This window comes from Podarcis liolepis (assembly GCF_965112155.1).
Source record: "Podarcis liolepis genome assembly, chromosome: 1".
Lineage (NCBI taxonomy): Eukaryota > Metazoa > Chordata > Lepidosauria > Squamata > Lacertidae > Podarcis > Podarcis liolepis.
This window is the reverse complement of record NC_139554.1, coordinates 74,568,247-74,586,771: the sequence shown is the minus strand read 5'-3', so window position 1 is coordinate 74,586,771 and position 18,525 is coordinate 74,568,247. Positions and strand designations below refer to the sequence as shown.

At 45.9% G+C, this 18,525-nt stretch overlaps 2 long non-coding RNA genes across 3 annotated transcripts in view; both read left to right on the top strand.

Annotated features, from left to right (window-relative positions):
• Positions 1-18,525, top strand: part of LOC310704196 — a 206,462-nt gene that overhangs the window by 41,395 nt on the left and 146,542 nt on the right. The gene's annotated exons all lie outside the window — the stretch shown is intronic.
• Positions 1-18,525, top strand: part of LOC310703931 — a 39,240-nt gene that overhangs the window by 1,741 nt on the left and 18,974 nt on the right. Inside the window, exon 1 of one of the 2 annotated variants that reach the window (XR_014524479.1) lies at positions 11,213-11,336. The exons of the other annotated variant lie outside the window; for it this stretch is intronic. This is a non-coding gene — a long non-coding RNA (uncharacterized lncRNA). Of the gene's footprint in view, positions 1-11,212; positions 11,337-18,525 lie in introns of those variants that run through there. 2 annotated transcript variants of the gene reach the window in all.

Genomic DNA, 18,525 nt, shown 5'->3' with positions numbered 1-18,525 from the left:
GGATGAAGTGTACATAAATTTAATAAATAATCTTCATCAAGATAAAAATCTGCCCCATGTTGGTCAATGAACACCCAAGCCCACCTTCCGTCCCCTGAGCCCTTTATCCTCATGGGCTTATACCCGCTTGACTTTGTGTAGGATTATGCAACCCTATCTACAAACGATGCAGCATTTTCTCAAGTGTCTCTTCACAGCCACAAGGTCCTACAAATGTTTGCTTTAAATTGGGGATAAGTCCTGAAGTTGGAAGACCCAAGGTGCCAGTTTCTATTCTCCAAATACCAAATTCCACACGCAAGTGCATGGAATGGATACAACACTGGCACAGCAATCTTATGCTATGGGAGCGAACCCTGTGGAATTCAGTAGCGCTTCCTTCCTAATTTAGGACTGCACTACACATGTAGGGTTTCCTGGTTCAAGGCAAGCTCATAATTGCTATTTCACAAATGAAGTTTGTGCGTACACACATGCCTATTCTCTGGCAGCAACAAGGGGAAAGACATTCCAATAGGGATAGCAGTAAACTGAAGGCAGTGCTCAACATGCGAATACACTCCTCAGTTATCAATATTTTACTAAAGGGATGTCCTTTGACATTTGTCAAGAAAGCAACATGTCTTGTTCACTAGCCTGAGAAGTGTTGATAAAAGGATAGTTGAGAGTAGGAAGCCTCAAGAAATTAAAGTGGTACATTGCTGCAGCTCTGTCCTTACCTTACCTCAAGCAACACAGGGCAAGTTAAGGACAGGAAAGCAATGGGAATGACTGCATTACCATGCTTGTTGTGGTTTGAAGACAAACTCATAATGTCACTGTAACACAGTTTGGTGAAATTTAATTTCCTTGGTATTATTACCATTATATTTTTATACAGCAGTAAAAAGGTTGATCTTTTTTCTTCCTTTGCCTGAAGACACACTGGCTTTCTGAATCTCTGCAGATTACAATGAAAGGCATCACTGTGTTCTCACTTGAATACTTTGGAAATATGTTATTATTGATCTGATGGTCAGTGGTAAAGTGCTTTGTGGCTTGCAGAGCAGGACAGCGGTAGCAGAGTGTTTAACTTTACGATGGGAGAATTTCCTTCTTAAAATATATTTTGGGGCATGTGAAGTAGCTGTCTTGGGGAAAACACTTCTCTTGAACAAGGCAGAATGATTTGAATTTAAATCATTTAAATCACCAGAGCCTCAGCAATACAAATGTAAGAGATGGGAACTGGCTAGTCACATAAATGGCCACTGCTGCATTGCTTCACAAAGCCCAGACCAAGATGTCGTTAAAGAAACTGCATGCATGTCTCTTCCTTTCTTCCTCCCAGAGAACTACAAAATGTGACATAACCATGGTGTGCGTTTCCCTACAAATGAAACTTACAAGAATGTAGTGGGACAGTGAAATGATGTCCCTTCATGTCCTTTGTATGAGGAATTGAGGAGAAGCTGATGGCTACTGCTTCTGTCAACAGTTGCACCATTTCTGCAATGCCAGGTCCCAGCTTAAGAAACTTAAGCATTTAGGCTATTTCCAGTCCTTCAAGATAGAGTGACTGTGCTTATGTAGCCAAAACAGTCACCATCACTCCACCCAGTGCGCAAGGGGGAGGTATCAGCCTTGAGGTTTGCAAAAGCGTGCGCACACACACACACACAAATATTCAGAGGAAAACCCCAAGGGCTGGGAAAAAAGCACCCCAAATTCCCTAATGAGCGCTGAGCATTTTGAGTGGGCATGGGGTGCTGAGTGACTGTTGGGGCACAAGAAGAAACTGTAACATTGTTGGTGGAAATTTAAATGTAAGAATGCTCTCATAAAAACATGGTTTGGTTTGTAAATAGGTAACTGAGTTGACATCTAAATGGAGCCTGGAAGATACAATGTAGAGGGGTTCTGCTGTTGGCATTCTGCCGAGAAGCAGATAGTCTGGCAGCTATTAGTCACTACCAAGGATGCATGATAGCCTGAGCAAGAGGAGATTGGTAGTTATCAGAAATGCAGGGCAGCAAGGCAAAGGAAGGCTAGGCAGTCAGCACCTTGGAGGGAGATCGAGGTGGGGTTCAGGACCATGGATGGTACTCTTGCTGCTGAGCCCAAGCATCTTAGGTTGTCTCAGCAACTGATTGGGGTTTATTACAGGGCTGGGGAATCATTGACTAGTGACTCCACCCCCCCCCCAAGTGCTGCCTCCTGGCCAGCTAAAGGGCTGACACCTTCTTCTGCAGTTGTTGGCTCTTTTCGGGTCATGAGGTTTCCAGCTTGGCAGGGTGGGAATCTCTCCTCAGGGCTCTGTTGATCCCCTGAGAAGACTGTGGATCAGCTGTCAGAGTCTGGCAACAGATGTGTCCATTCAGGGCTCAAGGAGATGTGCTCTGGTGTTCATTGACCTACACGGGACAGATTTCTATCTTGATAATAAGCATTGTAATTATTTTTTGAACTTGTGGGTCAATTGTGGGTCAACAAGAGTCTCCCAGGTGACTAGGAGGTGGGTCATCTGGTTGGACATTGCAAGAACAGACTGCTGGACTAGGTGGGCCATTGGTATGATCCAACCGGGCTCTTCTGGTGTTTTTATCAGTCTCCTCTTCAGGGCTGCAGTTGCTAGAGGACTCTGCCTCCAAGAAGTTCTGTTCTGGGCTCCTGAGAGTTGTTAAAGAGATGACTAGGTGTTGTCTAGAGTTTTCTGTCATGACAGTTGACAGTACCTTAGCCTTGGGGGCTGAATGTGGCCCTCTAGCCCTCTCTCTCCAGCCCTTCAGGCTCTGTCCAGGCCATGCACACCCTGACCGCACTGATCCTACTCTGTACCCTTCTCTAATTATGTTGCCTGCATCCTTGATCTTTGATAATACCTCTTGATTGCCTGGATGCAGTGGCGTAGCGTGGGTTGTCAGCACCCGGGGCAAGGCAAGTAATTTGCGCCCCCTAACCAGTGGATTTGCGCCCCTAACCCTAACCCCCAGATGTTGCGCCCGGTGTGGCCGGCCCCCCTGCACCCCCCACGCTACGCCACTGCTTTCACCCCTCCAGCTGTTGGTAGAGCCGGGACTAAGAGCCCATCCAAACACCCCAAATCCCATTCACCCACGCAGGACGACGAGCCAGAGTGGGCCCCTCCACCTATAAACTCCCCTCCTAGTGATCTGCAGCGAAGAGGCTTGTAAACCCTTCAATGGAGTCCCGAAACCCCTTAATGAAACATCAGGATTTCTCAAAGAACCATCGCTGACCAATGGGCATCGTCCAAGGTGAGAGGCAGCCAATCCGAAGTCAGGAAGCAGCAGCCCCGTGTCTGGAGCGCGCGATCCGCCAGGAGAGCGCAAGAAACCGAGAGCAGAAAGAGGGGAAGAAGCGCGCTGCAAAATGTAGCAACAGCGGATACAATGCATCCTCCTGTTTCCTTGTTTCTTGCAAGACAGAAACAGAGGGCGATCCAGGGCTCCCCTCCCTCCCCCCTCTCTCAAGCAAAAGGTCCTTTGCCCTTAGGGGGAATCCAGCTTCGCCCCAGGAGGCAGCCCATACCCCAGACAGTAATCCGGATCCTGCCAGAGGAGAAGCGCAGGAAAGCCTCGCGACTGGGAGGAGGCCGGCCTCCGGCGCGGGTGGGGGGGCCCGTCGGGGCGGGTGGGCGGTCTTGGCGCGCAGGCACTAGAGCGCCGCCAATGGCGCGTTTGGCGGGCTGCGCGCATCCAGACAGCGACCCGAGCCTGGGCGGCGTGGCGCTTGGTGCCGGAGCCTCCGCCCGCAGCGCCCCGTCGGGAGACCCGGCCGGAAGGAGCCTCGAGCCGGCTGTCGGACGCGGTTGAAGCAGCCAGGGCGGCATGGCAGGCGGCGGCGGCTCCTCGGCGACTCCACGCAGCCAGCCCAGCGCGCTGGCCAAGCCCCGCAGGCGAACGCTGCCCGTCGGTGAGGAGGGGCTGCCTGGCGCTCCCTCCGTGGCCCTGACGCGCGGGGACCGCGGCCAGCGCTGAGAGCCGCTGCCAGCTACAGCCTGCGCCCGAGGCTCTTTGGCGACTCGCGCGCCCCCCCAGAAGTTGCGCCCGGTGCGGCTGGCACCCCTGGCACCCCCCACGCTACGCCACTGCCTGGATGAAAGGTGTGTCTGAAAAAACCCATCCCGGCATGGTTCTCCCAGATGTTTATTCAAGAGGCAATGTGGCCCCTTGGTTGAACAAGGCTCCCTGCCCCTGGCTTACATTAATGCCATAATACTTGTGCAAATCTATGGTGAGATGGCACTTGGAACGCTGTATAAGAATCTGGTTGGCACACCTCAAAAAGGATATTGTGAAAAAGAGTGGCCAAACTGATCAAGGCACTTGAGCATCTCCCCTTTAAAAGTAGGTTAGAACATTTGGGACTTCTAAGTTTGGAGGGGAAGGGTCAGAAAGGGAGGATATTGTGGAGGTATCCAAAATTATATGTGGATGATTTTGCCAATGAATTTGTTTGTTAGGCCTATCCAAACAAACAAATAACAAAAGCACACCAACCCCAGGACAGTGTTTTCCTATTAATTTCTGCATAGGGTTGTTTTTATATCTGTAACCCATCCCTGTGGTAGAACTTTTCAAGCAAAGGCATACCTTATGTATAGCTGTTGGAGGGCTGCAGCTTTGTGTGTGCTTTTCCTATGGTCCTCCTGGCAGATCCTTTGCTATCATTACTCATGTTGACACATTCTGCAAAGTAACTGAGGCAACTTTTGGGAAACAAGGGTTTCTAATTTCCCTTTCAAACTCTGAAGGGACAAAAAAGAGAATCTGCACACACACACACACACACACACACACACACGCACAGGCACACACATACAGAGAGAGAGAGCAAATAAAACAGATCATTTAAACTGAAATTTCATTGTGGACTGCCTCTGCTTTCTCTGTCATACAAGGGAGCGGGAGTACAAAAACCCTTAGGTCTGGTTAGTAAAGGAGCCAGCATTTCTATACCTTAAACCTCCAGAGGTCTAAAAATTCCTGCGTTCAGATCCCATTTCAGAAGTGTAGTACAATAAAACACTGTGTTTTGTTTAAAACATGGCAATTTGAACTTTCAGGCTTGCCTTTCAAGCAGGATTTTGTAGTAGTGCTGAAAAGAGACAGCAAAAGGTTTTAATAATAACAATAATAAAGTTGTATTTCCCCATTTGCCTCTGACATGCTTGGAAGCGGGTCTGCTTGCTTCAGAAACACCACAACGTTAGTGCAGTCTCCTCCAAGCTGGTGCCCGCTGGGTGCTTTGGACTACAACTCCCATCATTCCCAGCCAGCTGGAGCTGATGAGAGTTGTAGTCAAAAACATTTGCAGAGCACCAGGGTGCAATAGTTGCATTGGTGAGTTAGATGGGTCCTGACTCTTTTTTCTTTTCTTTTTTTAAACAAACCTTCAAAATGACTGAGACAGGATGCTGGTGTTTACAATAAAACAGGTTTATGGACCTTGTCATTGGACATCTCACATAGGGATGACGGCAATACTGAACTGCAAAATAAGCTGCAAAGAGAAAGTCGTCATGTACTGTTCGGAGGTCACTCTGATGGATAATGACACTTTAAAACATGTTTTGCACTTTGGACTATAATTTTTTCTAAAAATGGGACAGCATCAAATACATTTTTGGGCTAATGAAAAACAGAATTGTAAATATATTAGCAAACAGGCCATCTGAATAGGCCCTGCTGGTGGTCTCTGTGGAGTCATATAACTGGGGCTGCTTGCACTTGGATAACCTCCTGGTAGCAAGAGAAAATGTTTATGAATCTAGAATGGCTCACAAACGTTAGAACAAATGATTACTTTATCCTGAAAAACTGAACTGCAAGTGACTTCTCCTGGCAGTTTGCCATTGCTTCGTCTCCCACTTTAAAGCATTTGGTCACCCCGCCAATAAGCAAAGATAACGTGGCTGAATGTTGACACCGAGTTGCAAGCAGACATTTGCAAGATGGCAGAGTGAACAGCTCACAAACAGAAGGCAGCCTATGAATGGATCTTACTGCTAAGGATGGAAGAATGGCAAACAAATGGGAAGAATCCATAGCTGGCTTCCGAATCTTCTGCCCAAGCCTTGATGCCTCTGCTTGTACAAAATGTCTATACTAGGTTGAGAGAGATGTTCCAGGTGCAGCCTATTAAAGCTGATCCATGTTTGTTACTTTGAGAGCTCCTCACTCTGTTAGTTTTAAGCATCGTAGTATGTGAGTGTTTTGCAATCCTCAACATGTTTACCCCAAATCACCCTGCAAGGGAGGGAAAACTTGTCACTCCCACCCGGACAACATGGAGAACTGTATGACTCAGATCACGCAGGATCTTATTCCCAGAGTAGGAAACTAAAAGCAAGGTCTTGACCCTGAATGGTCTTCCACCTTGCTTCTCTGACATGGCTGTTAGATTTTTTCTTTATCTCCATGTTCAGGAGATGGGAGATTCTGAGCTTTCATTACATGTGTCAGGCAGCATACTGTTTCAAAAGAGGCAAAACCAGTAACCCTGAACTGGACATTGCACTCCCTGCAGTTTAATGCACCACCAGCCAGACATTCTAAATAATCCCTGATGCTCTCATTCCAAACCCCATGGCAAGCAGTTTCACATCTATAAATAGTCATACTACAAATAACAGTTAGCATCAGACTATTAACATATGCAAAGTCCTGCAAAGTTATCGGAGGAAGAATACAACAGAGAAGCCAGGCACCAATGCACGATTACTTCCATTTAACAGACTTCTTGTTCTGTTCTTCCCAAGGCCTGATTTATGCATGACCCATGTAAATGTTTCACACATGCCTTGACACATTTAAATGCATCTGCAACATGCACCATTTGTTTGCATGAAGTGCTAATAGCATGACATCAGCATGCCCATCTGGGTCCCCATCGCCAGCAGGCTAATACTGCATGGCAATGGGCTGCCATTTGTGATGGCGAACTCCCTTCTGATATAGGCAGAAGTTAAGGAGTCCAGTGTGGCTGCATATGAATTGCAATAAGATACCATTTGGCAAACGGTTGTCTTTATACACGCTGAAAGAAATGTTAAAGTAATGAGAGAAAATATTTATGGACCCGTAGAGAGAGAAAGAGAGAAACATGTAAATGTATCCAGAGTATGGCCCATTTCACTTCCTAGCAGCAAAGCACCATGTAGAGAAGAGAATTATGGGATCTCTTTACAGGAATCCACTGAACATACATCTTTGAATGGGGAAATGGAACATATAGTGAGTTGGGAACAGTCTTGGTCATAAAAACATGCCTAACTCAAGTCCAACTGGTTTCACAGTAGGCTGATTGAAAACACAACTCAACCTGTAGGAAGCATAGAAATAAGGCATGCCCTCCTGAATGACACTTACATAAGTACCAGAGAGCCAGTGTGGTGTAGTGGTTAAGAGCGGTAGTCTCGTAATCTGGGGAACCAGGTTCGTGTCTCCGCTCTTCCACCTGCAGCTGCTGGGTGACCTTGGGCTAGTCATACTTCTTTGAAGTCTCTCAGCCCCACTCACCTCACAGAGTGTTTGTTGTGGGGGGGGGAGGGAAAGGAGAATGTTAGCCGCTTTGAGACTCCTTAAAGGGAGTGAAAGGCGGGATATCAAATCCAAACTCTTCTTCTTCTACTACTACTACCATACTGTTTGCCTGTGTCCATGTGAGTTCAGAAAGGCGATTGAGGGTGGAATTCAGTGTAGCACTGGGGGGGGGGGGATACGGTCTGTTTGTGTAACAGGCCTCTCCTCCTCCCACACCCCACATCACCTAAGCCTATTCTGAGGCTTCCCTCAACCCTCCAGAGCAGATTAGGGAATGCAGGGGATGATGAAGTCCTATCGCATGAGCAGACCTCATTCCACACACATATCAACTGTAGCTGAAGTGTGTGTGTGAGAGAGAAGCAGGATTGGGGAGGAGGGAGAATCTGGGCTTTATTTCTTCAAAATGGGCCTCTGAAGCCCAAAAGGACTTCTGCAGAAGGAGAGAACCTGATGCAAATATCATTGCATATTGCCTGTCTCTGCATCTCCATTGACTTAGGATTGATGTGCATGTTTGTGGACCACTGGCGGAGGAAGAGGAGTGCGGGGGGAGCGCACGGCTCAAGGCAGCACGATCCCGGTGGGGTGCCATTGTGGCTGCACCCCCGCCCACGCTGGGTGCCACAGCCCCGCAGGCGGCGTGCCACACTCCCAGGATGTACGCCAGACCCACCCCTGCCTGCTTTCTGCCCCCCCCCCCCCAGTTCCGGAGCATGAAGCTCTGCCACTGTTGTGGACATCACATAATATCTCATCATTTGCACTTGGAGGCAATGTCAGGTGATATGGAAGCAGATGATATGTGATGGCTCTTTATTTACAAATGCCATCACTTCATAATACAATCCGGATGTGCATGTGCCAACTCATCCTTGCGTTCCTTGCCTCATAGCTTTGCTTTCTGACTTTCATGATGTGCAGACTGCTCAGTATGTTCAGAAGCAGAAACTTAAGCCTGCCAAGTTGCTTCTCTACTACTACCTAATATAGCTACACCTTTTTTTGGGGGGGGGGGGATTTTTGAGCTGCTTTGCTATCCTCTTCCTGTCCCTGCCATGATGCATGCATTGCACACTTTATGGATCATCACTGGTCATTTAATGACTTACTTTCCTCGCAGTGCTTGGGACGCGGGTGGCGCTGTGGGTAAAACCTCAGCGCCTAGGACTTGCTGACTGCATGGTTGGCGGTTCGAATCCCCATGGTGGGGTGCGCTCCCGTTGCTCGGTCCCAGCGCCTGCCAACCTAGCAGTTCGAAAGCACCCCTGGGTGCAAGTAGATAAATAGGGACCGCTTACTAGCAGGAAGGTAAACGGCGTTTCCGTGTGCGGCTCTGGCTCGCCAGAGCAGCTTCGTCATGCTGGCCACGTGACCCGGAAGTGTCTTTGGACAGCGCTGGCTCCCGGCCTTTACAGTGAGATGAGCACACAACCCTAGAGTCTGTCAAGACTGGCCCGTACGGGCAGGGGTACCTTTACCTTTTCCTCGCAGTGGGTGGTGGTCATCTGTAGCCAATGGTAAAAGCAAACATTATCCCACCCCATCCCTTCCCCCTTCACATCTCGGCCAGAAACGACAGACGATCACCTCTCTATGCAATCAGAGCCTCCATATGGTATGTTTTAAAGTGGCCACTTCATGACTGGCTGTCATCGGATTCCACTTGCAGTCATTGGGAGACTTTGTTTCAAGAAGAGCACAAAAACTATCACAAGACCTGCTTTGTTTTCAGGCAAGCAACAGAAATCTGTAGGCACAGGTTTAAGTCCTGGCTAATGCGCCTGTGATGCTTGCCTGTGCAGAGGGGCCATCTTTGTACAATATGGGGCTTCCCCTCCCCTTCTTAGGCACGATTCTGCTTTTTATTAGCGCAAACTGGCAATGAAGGAGATGGGGATGGTGTGTTGTGAGTTACTGGGGCGAGGGAAGGGAGAGCTGGTGCTAGTTCCTTCTTTAATGAAAACCAGCTTTTCCAGAAACAGAAAAGACCTTGATAAACCTCCTGGCTTCCTGCTAAGGGGTTTATTCACCCTTCCTCTTGGATCAAGCACCAGTTTTGGCTGGGATCTTGTTTTAAGACTTTCCACCTTAGGTAATTTATTTCGTTCACCACAGAGAATAACTTTAGGGCAAACAAAAGGATTTGTGCTTTACTGGTTGATCCAGTATGGACCACACATATATTTGGATGCTGTTATTGAACATAACATATACCCTCCACCCAATAGCCAAGCACCATAGGATTTATCAGCAGTGGTGTAATGACCAGTGATGCATAGAAGGGCATCTCAAGGACAACAAGAAGCATAGCCATGGTCCCTTAGCTGCATGTTATTATTTGTAATTATTGTAGGAAATTATTTACATAGTATCTACAGTTATCTGCAGTGGAAGAAGTGGAGCATTATTACACTGCTCAAGCAGCAGGTAGGGGGGAAACTGACTGATGCCAGTGGCATTTGCCCACATGCATGTTGGATGGCTACAAGTCGATGACTTATCACTTCCAATGCCTACAGTTTCCTTTGATGCCTTCTAGGTGACCCAGAATGAAATCAGTCTGGCTATTAAAAGCAGTGGGCTGGCACAATCATACTAGGTTAGGTTGGAAGCCAGATCCGGTCACACTGTTCTCTAACTCTGCCGTGTCAGTATAGGAATAGCTCCTGAGCATGAAATTCTAATTCTTAAAATTTTTATTGTGGACATTTTAAACAGGGCCAAAGTAGACATGGCAAGCGAGCACAGAAAACAGCAACTATGTGTCTACTTCCCTCTCCCCTTCTTTTCTATAATGTCTAGTACAGGGGGTCAGCAAACTTTTTCAGCAGGGGGCTGGTCCACTGTCCCTCAGACCTTGTGGTGGGCCGGACTATATATATTTTTTTGGGGGGGGGGGATGAACAAATTCCTATGCCCCACAAATAACCCAGAGATGCATTTTAAATAAAAGGACACATTCTACTCATGTAAAAACACGCTGATTCCCAGACCGTCCATGGGCTGGATTGAGAAGGTGACTGGGCCGCATCTGGCCCACGGGCCTTAGGTTGCCTACCCCTGATCTAGTAGATAAGACCTCATACTGCAATATCAGGACAGTCTGTGTATTTTGACCCAAGCCTCCCTCACATGGTTGGCAGTCTGAGATGGGAATGGAGTGGATGCAGAAGACACAGAAAGCCATGACATCATGACATGAAGTAAGCTCTGTGAGGATCTTGACTTGTATTGACCTAATGGCCAGGCCTCCATTTTTACCAGTCCCTGACTCTCCCAATGGCAACACTTTAGTGCCCGTGGAATATTGGTTCTAGTCTTCCTCTCTGCAAATTTGTGATCTTCTGGAGAAACACACACTGAAACTTTCTGGGTGTTTCCCATTATTATTTTTTATTAATGTGTTGCTAGGCTGAAATTACCCAGCCATGGGGTATGAGTAATTCCTGGCCAGGCTGACCCAGAGATGATAATTTGGCCTTCTTCCTGATACCTTCTTTAGTATGGAGATTGGGAAACCATATTAGTATAGGCATTCCTGATTGGCTTTTTACAAGCCCCGCCTTTGAGAGATTGGTTGGTCTGTGTCACAGGGAATGGGTAATGCCCTCTTCTCCATCCTGAATATTCTGAGGTTTAAAAAGAGTCAGGATAGTTCCCCATCTCTCTTTTGGCTTCCTGGTTTCTGTGTCAAACATATTGGGCTGGTGCTTCTTCGGAGCCCAGGGAACATGTGCCTGTTGCCATTTCAAAATGGCCTGAAACAAAGACTCCCAGAAGGTGTATGTAAGTTTTGGCCTCTGTTTGATATTCCCATATCTAGGATAGGAAGGCATCACATAAGCATTTTTGTATTTAGTTAGCATAGAAGCATAGAATTGTAGAGTTGGATATATTTAAGTTACTTTATCTGCTTCTTTTCCATAGTAAGCTACCTTTCTTTTTAATAAGAGTTTGGTCTAAGAAAGGATTCTGTTTTCAGCTGTGTTTAATGAAAAAGTCTACCTGGATTGTTAGGCTATGTACTTTCATGGAGAGGGTTTCATGCCTAGATTAGCAAAGTGAGCTTGGCTTGGGCATGCAAGTGGCTCCCAGGTCTTAAAGCAGGTCTTCCCCCGGAGCTTATGTTTACTTTCAAGTTAGCATGAACTATGTTGTTGCTGGTAGTAATGAAATATCTGCCCATGTTGCTAAATACCCATGTTGCTAAATTACCTTGAAGTATGGCATGGATGCAGTGTTTTCCTCCTTTACAAATTCTAGCACATAGGTTAACTGCAGTTACAAAAGGGTAGAAAACCTTGACAAGTTCTGCATTACGGAGTAGGAAAGGGTAACAATACACTTGGCATATGTTCCTGGTGACAGCCAACCACCCCACTATAATCTGTTATATAGTTTGGCCCACAGTGGAAAAAAGCCCATTAAGACCATGGCATTGAAGTTTCCAGCGTGGAGCAGGGGGCTAAATGTTAGCAACTGTATTAGCAACTTAAAGTTTCACTGCAAACAGCCCTAGGTGTTCTATATAAAAGCGTTAAATGTAAATAAAATAGAAAGATGAGGTAATGCTGGTCTTTTAATTTCTTAGGCCAAGTAGAGTTGGCAAAAAAGGACATAAGTAATGGAGAAATGACTGGGCGGGAAACTGACGTGTTTTCTGTCACCCATCTCTTTCTAGTATTGGTACCACCATGATACAAAGTACTTCAAGTTTTGTTTTGGGAGGCTGGAATAAGCCTATGGGGGCTTTCGGTGCATTTTGGCTGACTGGACAGGATTCTCTTTTCTGCTGAGAAACGTTGTGTGGAAGAGAAAAAGGGCAAAGTGAATCAACTCGTAAGGCAGAAACATACATTGGGGGGAGAGAGAGAGAGATGCAAATTTAAGATGAGAAAAGAACTTTGAGAAAAGGAGGCTGCAAATGGGGAGAGGGAGAGGAAAGATGGATAATGGCTCGAGTGTATCTTGCCCAGCTGGAATGGTCTGAAGGGCTATCTGTCTTGCCTTTTTATTGTTTACTGCAGTGGAAAATCAGGGTTAATAGTACAAACAGGAATAGTACAAAGAGGAACAGCACGTTCCATGAGGAAATCTAGAGATGGTTATCCAAACCTGACAACTGCCTAAGAGGCATCGCAGGGGAGGCAGCCCTTAGCGCTGCTGCCGTGGGCAGTTCAGGTAGACACACACAACTGCCTCTTGCAGAATGGATGGCAGAGGAGAGAGATGCCCAGTGGGAAGCAAAGTGGGCTAGGGAGCCCTCAACTACAACTTGGGGCTATTTTGCAGTGACCTGGTGGAGTCTTTCTGAGCTTTTCTTTTCCTACCTCGTACTCTTTTCCATTCTAAACTGTGAGCTCCCTGTGGGCACAACAAATGTGTTACTATGTGTTTGCATAGCTTCTCATATTATGGTGACCTAATCTCCACTGGGGCGTCTAGGCATGACTATAATAATAAAGGATAATAAAGGATGAATGCCACAATAGAAAAAGGAAAGGAAGGAGGGCAGGGTAAAACAAGTAGTGGGGTTGGGGGCTGCAGAAAAGTAAGTAAGAAAGATTTCATGGGAATATTTGACTTTGAATGTATGCAAACCAAATGCAGACTCTCAAGGATACAAGCCTTTTAGGAATAGTGCTTGTGCATATGACAAAGAGGTTTGCAGCTTGTAAAATTCTGCTTTCCTCTCCAACTGTTAAATCTGTCAAGTTTCACACGCGCAAAATTTGAAAGCATTTCTACACAATTGTACAGGTTTATCATGAGTCCCTTTCAGTTCCAGCAGCAGCAGCAGCCTGCACCTTTGTTGTCCAAAGTACCGCCTCCCCCTTTCCTTCCCCAAACCTTCACATTTTCAGTGGCTGACCTGCCAACACACTGAGCCAAGGAATTTGGTTGATGATGGACCAGTTCTGTCTAAGTGGTTTGCATCTCTGTTGTTGTACGGTGCCATAGTTATTGCTTCCTCCCATCCATTGCTGTCCATCAGCCAAAATGTTACATTCTACTATGATCTTCGGCCATATCCTCACTTCCAGTAACTGCAGCCTTGGCATGACCTAAGAAAATAGAATTGTGAGGTCAATCGAGCTTCACAGTTCAGGAACAGTATGACCCAGAAAGACCTTTGCTAGCAGACAAGAGCACAACGATAGTGGTCATTGTGTTCTACCACTAGCTGAATCCTACCACCTTGGCTTCATCTCAAAATAACAATGTGGTGCACATCATCCAGTGGCAGTTGTGAAGTCGCTGCACATCTGCCCCATGTAAAAAAAATCATCATGGAAATATGCTAAATGTTAAAGGGCTAGAAGTGTTAACGGAGAAACCGCTATTGTGACAGCAGCTCCTGTATGCTGAATCTTTTCATGGCCACACTGTGACTTACAGTGAAATATCTTCTGATTGGTTCTTAGAGCATCAGGAGAGAGAGAGAGAGAGAGAGAGAGAGAGAGAGAGAGAGAGAGAGAGGAAGAGGAGATGGGGGGTTGAGGAAGAGGTGGCAGCTAGTAGCATGCCCCTATCATCAATTTCAGTTGTCTGGAGAGTCTAATTCTAGTGACTTTGGGTCTCAGCTGCAAAGTCTCTTGTTCAAAACTGGCTCCTGTTGTGAACTTAAGGACAAATGAAAAGCCCTACCAGATCAGGCCACATGCCCATCTAGTCCAGCATCGTGTTCTTAGCGATGTCAATAAGATGCCTATGGAAATCCCGCAAGAAGGATTTGAGTTCAATAGCGCTCACCACTTCTTAGCAGGGGTAGCATTCAAGAATAGCAAGTGAGACCACTGACCCCTCCTACCTGTCTTTCAAACCTCATAACTATTTCTCAAAAGTGTTACAAGGCATAAAAACTAACTGCCAGAAGTATTGCTAAAACGTGCTCCCCCTTTTTTTGCGGCAATTCCATACCTGTCTATATAAGTATTACTACACTAGTCCTCAATGTGAGGGTCACATAGCTTGTAGTCTCAAACTTCTTTAACCACCTGTGCATTTACTGATAATTTTACTGTATTTATACAGTATAACCTGTGCATTTACTGTACCCAGTGGTTAACATGTTGCTTGCATTTAACCTCCCACCCCACCAATGGAATTTTTCCTTGCACAGTGTCCCTCTTACGATTGCATTAATGATATCTAGTCACCATTTGTGCCTTGCCTAGAGGAATAATACTCAGATCACCCTATCCCCCCCCCCCCCGTTCTTATCCTGCTGTTCCTGGCCTGTAGGCACATCTGGTCTAGTGTTCCTTGCTTGCTCCTGAGAAGGCCTGTTTGTGGCACATGATAATCTGGATGAGTAACGTTAAATTGTAAGAGAAGAGAAAGTGTGGCGTGGGCATGCCTGGGCAGAGTATGATTGTTTTTATTTCATGTAACAAAATGTATATAACGCATGATTATAAGGAAACCTCTGAGTAGTTTACAAGCTAATTGTGGACATCTCTGTCTGGCCTCATAATACTCCGAGAACGTTGTTTAACCTCTTCCCCTCCCAATTTTGCTGGCAAATCAGAAAGCTTGTGCATTCCTTACCTTAGAGTCAGAATGTGTGTGTTTATATGTGTGTGGTGGGGAAGGGGGAGGGTGTATAGTTAGTGGCTGTTGGGAGAGCCACACATATGGAACAAGTTATTTATTATTTGTTAAGGTTCTATTTGTGCTTGCATACAGCATATTAGTTACATTTTGGGCTCTTCTACAATTTATTGCATAAATGTAGTTGAGTAAGACAAGGTTTCCTAAAGGCAATGCTATTTGTCCAACACACTTGTGCAATAGACCTCCTGGAGTCTTTGTCAACTTTTATCCTTTTAACACACTGAATCTGCACAAATACATAAGGCTGTGTGTTTTACAAACTTCTTGTTTCCCTTTGGAAGCCACAAAGAAGTAGAGTAGGGTGTGATGAGCCCAGGATGCTGGGGTGTTGTTCTGGGGGTTTGCCCCCCCCCCCCGGTTTAGGGGATGATTTGGTCAGAGGATCCTTGATTTGGGGCAGATTATGCATCTGGCTCCCTCGCTCCCACTGAAATCAGTGGCATTTTAATGTGTCTTGCTGGCTAGATTGCCATTTTAGGTGTGACCTGCATGTTGCACAGCAGGCAACCTTGGGTAAGGAAGCCTTGATAGCAAAGATGCCATCAGGAGGATGTGATTGACCGCAAAGAAATGATGGAAGCTTTAAAGAGTGCTTAACTCTTCCCATGCCATTCTTTTGTCTCTTGCAGTTTCCCTTCACCTCAGGTGCTCTCACATTTAGATCTGTGTTTGTGAGGATAATCCAGCAAGCAGGGGAGAAGATGAATTGGAGGTCCATATAGTTAAAGCTATGGTTTTCCCAGTAGTGATGTATGGAAGTGAGAGTTGGACCATAAAGAAGGCTGATTGCCGAAGAATTGATGCTTTTGAATTATGGTGCTGGAGGAGACTCTTGAGAGTCCCATGGACTGCAAGAAGATCAAACGTATCCATTCTTAAGGAAATCAGCCCTGAGTGCTCACTGGAAGGACAGATTATGAAGCTGAGGCTCCAGTACTTTGGCCACCTCATGAGAAGAGAAGACTCCCTGGAAAAGACCCTGGTGTTGGGAAAGATGGAGGGCACAAGGAGAAGGGGACGACAGAGGATGAGATGGTTGGACAGTGTTCTCGAAGCTACCAGCATGAGTTTGACCAAACTGCGGGAGGCAGTGGAAAACAGAAGTGCCTGGCGTGCTCTGGTCCATGGGGTCACGAAGAGTCGGACACGACTAAACGACTAAACAACAACAACACTTGGAGTCACAGTGAAGCATGGGGACTTTGATCTGCAATTCTTAGTCTTGTCACATGAAGCAGCAGGATGCAGTCCCAAAGGTTCCCATTTCTGGACTTGGTGGAATCTTTCTTGACCCTGTTATTATACCAACTTTGGTAACCCAAAATTCCCAGTTACCCAAACTGCTCCTGTGCCCACTATACTTTCAACTGTTGTTGAATGAGCCTTCATTAATCTGATTTGTTGATTATCTAAATATCTTTGGCATTACACCCCCACCCCTTTCTCTGCCCGGCACATAAATGAGGTTGCATTGTATCGTCCCTTCTAGCTAATTAGCTGTTGGTATTGGAATTAAACAGCTATCATTAACGAAAAACAGAGGCCAGGCTATTTCCTGGCATAAATTGATTTGGTATGGAGTTGAACAGCTGAGTGGGACACCAAAACAGGAAACATATTTTTATGAATTGTTCTCTCTCTCTCTCTCTCTCTCTCTCTCTCTCTCTCTCTCTCTTGTTTTGCTTCTTGTCAAAGAAGAAAAAAGAAATTCCCGAGGAGTAAAGAATAAGGACAAAAGCATTTTCAAAGTGTTTGTTAGATTTTGGAGGACTCAAGTTGTTTTTGTTTACTGTGTGAGGTTCATCCCCCTCCCAGTTTCTCGTTCTCTGCCTTTGGGGCATGCATTCCAAACCAGGAGGGAGCCCACAAAAGGAATGGTCTTTCTTGTATTGCTCCCTCCTTGTGACAGCAAAGAAGTGAGTAAGCATGGGAGCCAAAATGGGAGAGGGCAAAGGAGGAGACAGCATCAACCAAAGGGTACAGAGCTCCTCATACTTTTGCAGAAAAATAGGGCAGAGGGTGAAAATGACCTGTACCTCACCCACCCACCCCCACCCACCCATAAAAACCAGATGGGCTAAGAAACTTCATGCTACCAGGAAACATTGGAAGCAGAGAGCTGTGCACAGGTGCAAATTCTCAGCTGGGTGAGGCTGGGGAGTGAGGCAGAAGAAGGGGAGTAAGTGATATAACTAAAATCTAAGAGAAGAAGGAATCAGCCTCTAAGGACATGCACTGTCAGACGCACATCCTCCAAGCTCACTTCCTATCTCTGAAAGGGACTTCTAATTAAGCTGTGAGAGTGATGGTCCCCCCCACCAACAACTTAATGGATTGCAGGGCAGGAAGATTTAGCCATGCAGGGCATTAATCTTCAGTGACATGATACGTATCTTGCAAAGTAAAAGAGTACGGTAGACAGCTTATATGCAGTTCTCTAAATAAGCTCTTCTCTCCCTTTGATTCACGACCCAGTTTGTTTGCTACAGCCCAATCTCAGTTAGTGAATGAATAGAAACAGTATGAAATTTCTGCAGACACTTAGCATAGAAGGTTGAAACACTGTGTTCTGGACACTATCATTTCAGGGTTGCAGAAAAGAAGCAGTGTTGATGGATCTATTCTAGTGCTCTCTCTGTGTGGAGTGGTGAGGCATGGAGGTTCAGACAGATTGCCATATGGCCAGGAATCATACCCTCTATCTGGGAACATGCATACTGGACTGGGTCTAGAAGACCCTGTCAGCCATAGGATTCATGCATTAAGGTTCAAGGACCCACTCAGGTGGAATTTACACACATGTAAAAAATGCTATGAAAATGTGTGTGTTTCTTTAAAAAAAATGCTTCGAAAAATACATTGAATTCTGCATAGTTCCTTGCCGCCATCTAGCGTCACATTTGTATATTGCACTTTACAACATGTTTAAAACGTTTTATTCACAGCTGTGTAGCTGAGTCCTCAGTGTAATTTGAGACAACATTTTTATTTGGGGAGCATTATGTGTAAAATACTTTTAATACTTCATAATAATAAGCAGAGATATAGGTGTTCCTGAGGATTAACCACATTTCGCTTGTATAGAACTTCCTTCTGCCTTCCTTTAAGAGGTGGTTCTGCTAACCCAAATTAGAAACTCATGCAAACAGTCCATTTGAGTGAGCAATGGAATAACTCAGGTGAACGGGCGATGACAGCATGTGTTCCCTGTATTAGAAAAATCAAAAGATAATTTTTCTAATCATAGAAACAGTCGGTTCACGATGATCTTCCACTTTGGATGTTAATCGACCATAACATTGGTTAACTCTTTCCCATGTGGGCTATTTTTCCTAATCAATACCTCCACCCCTCCCCA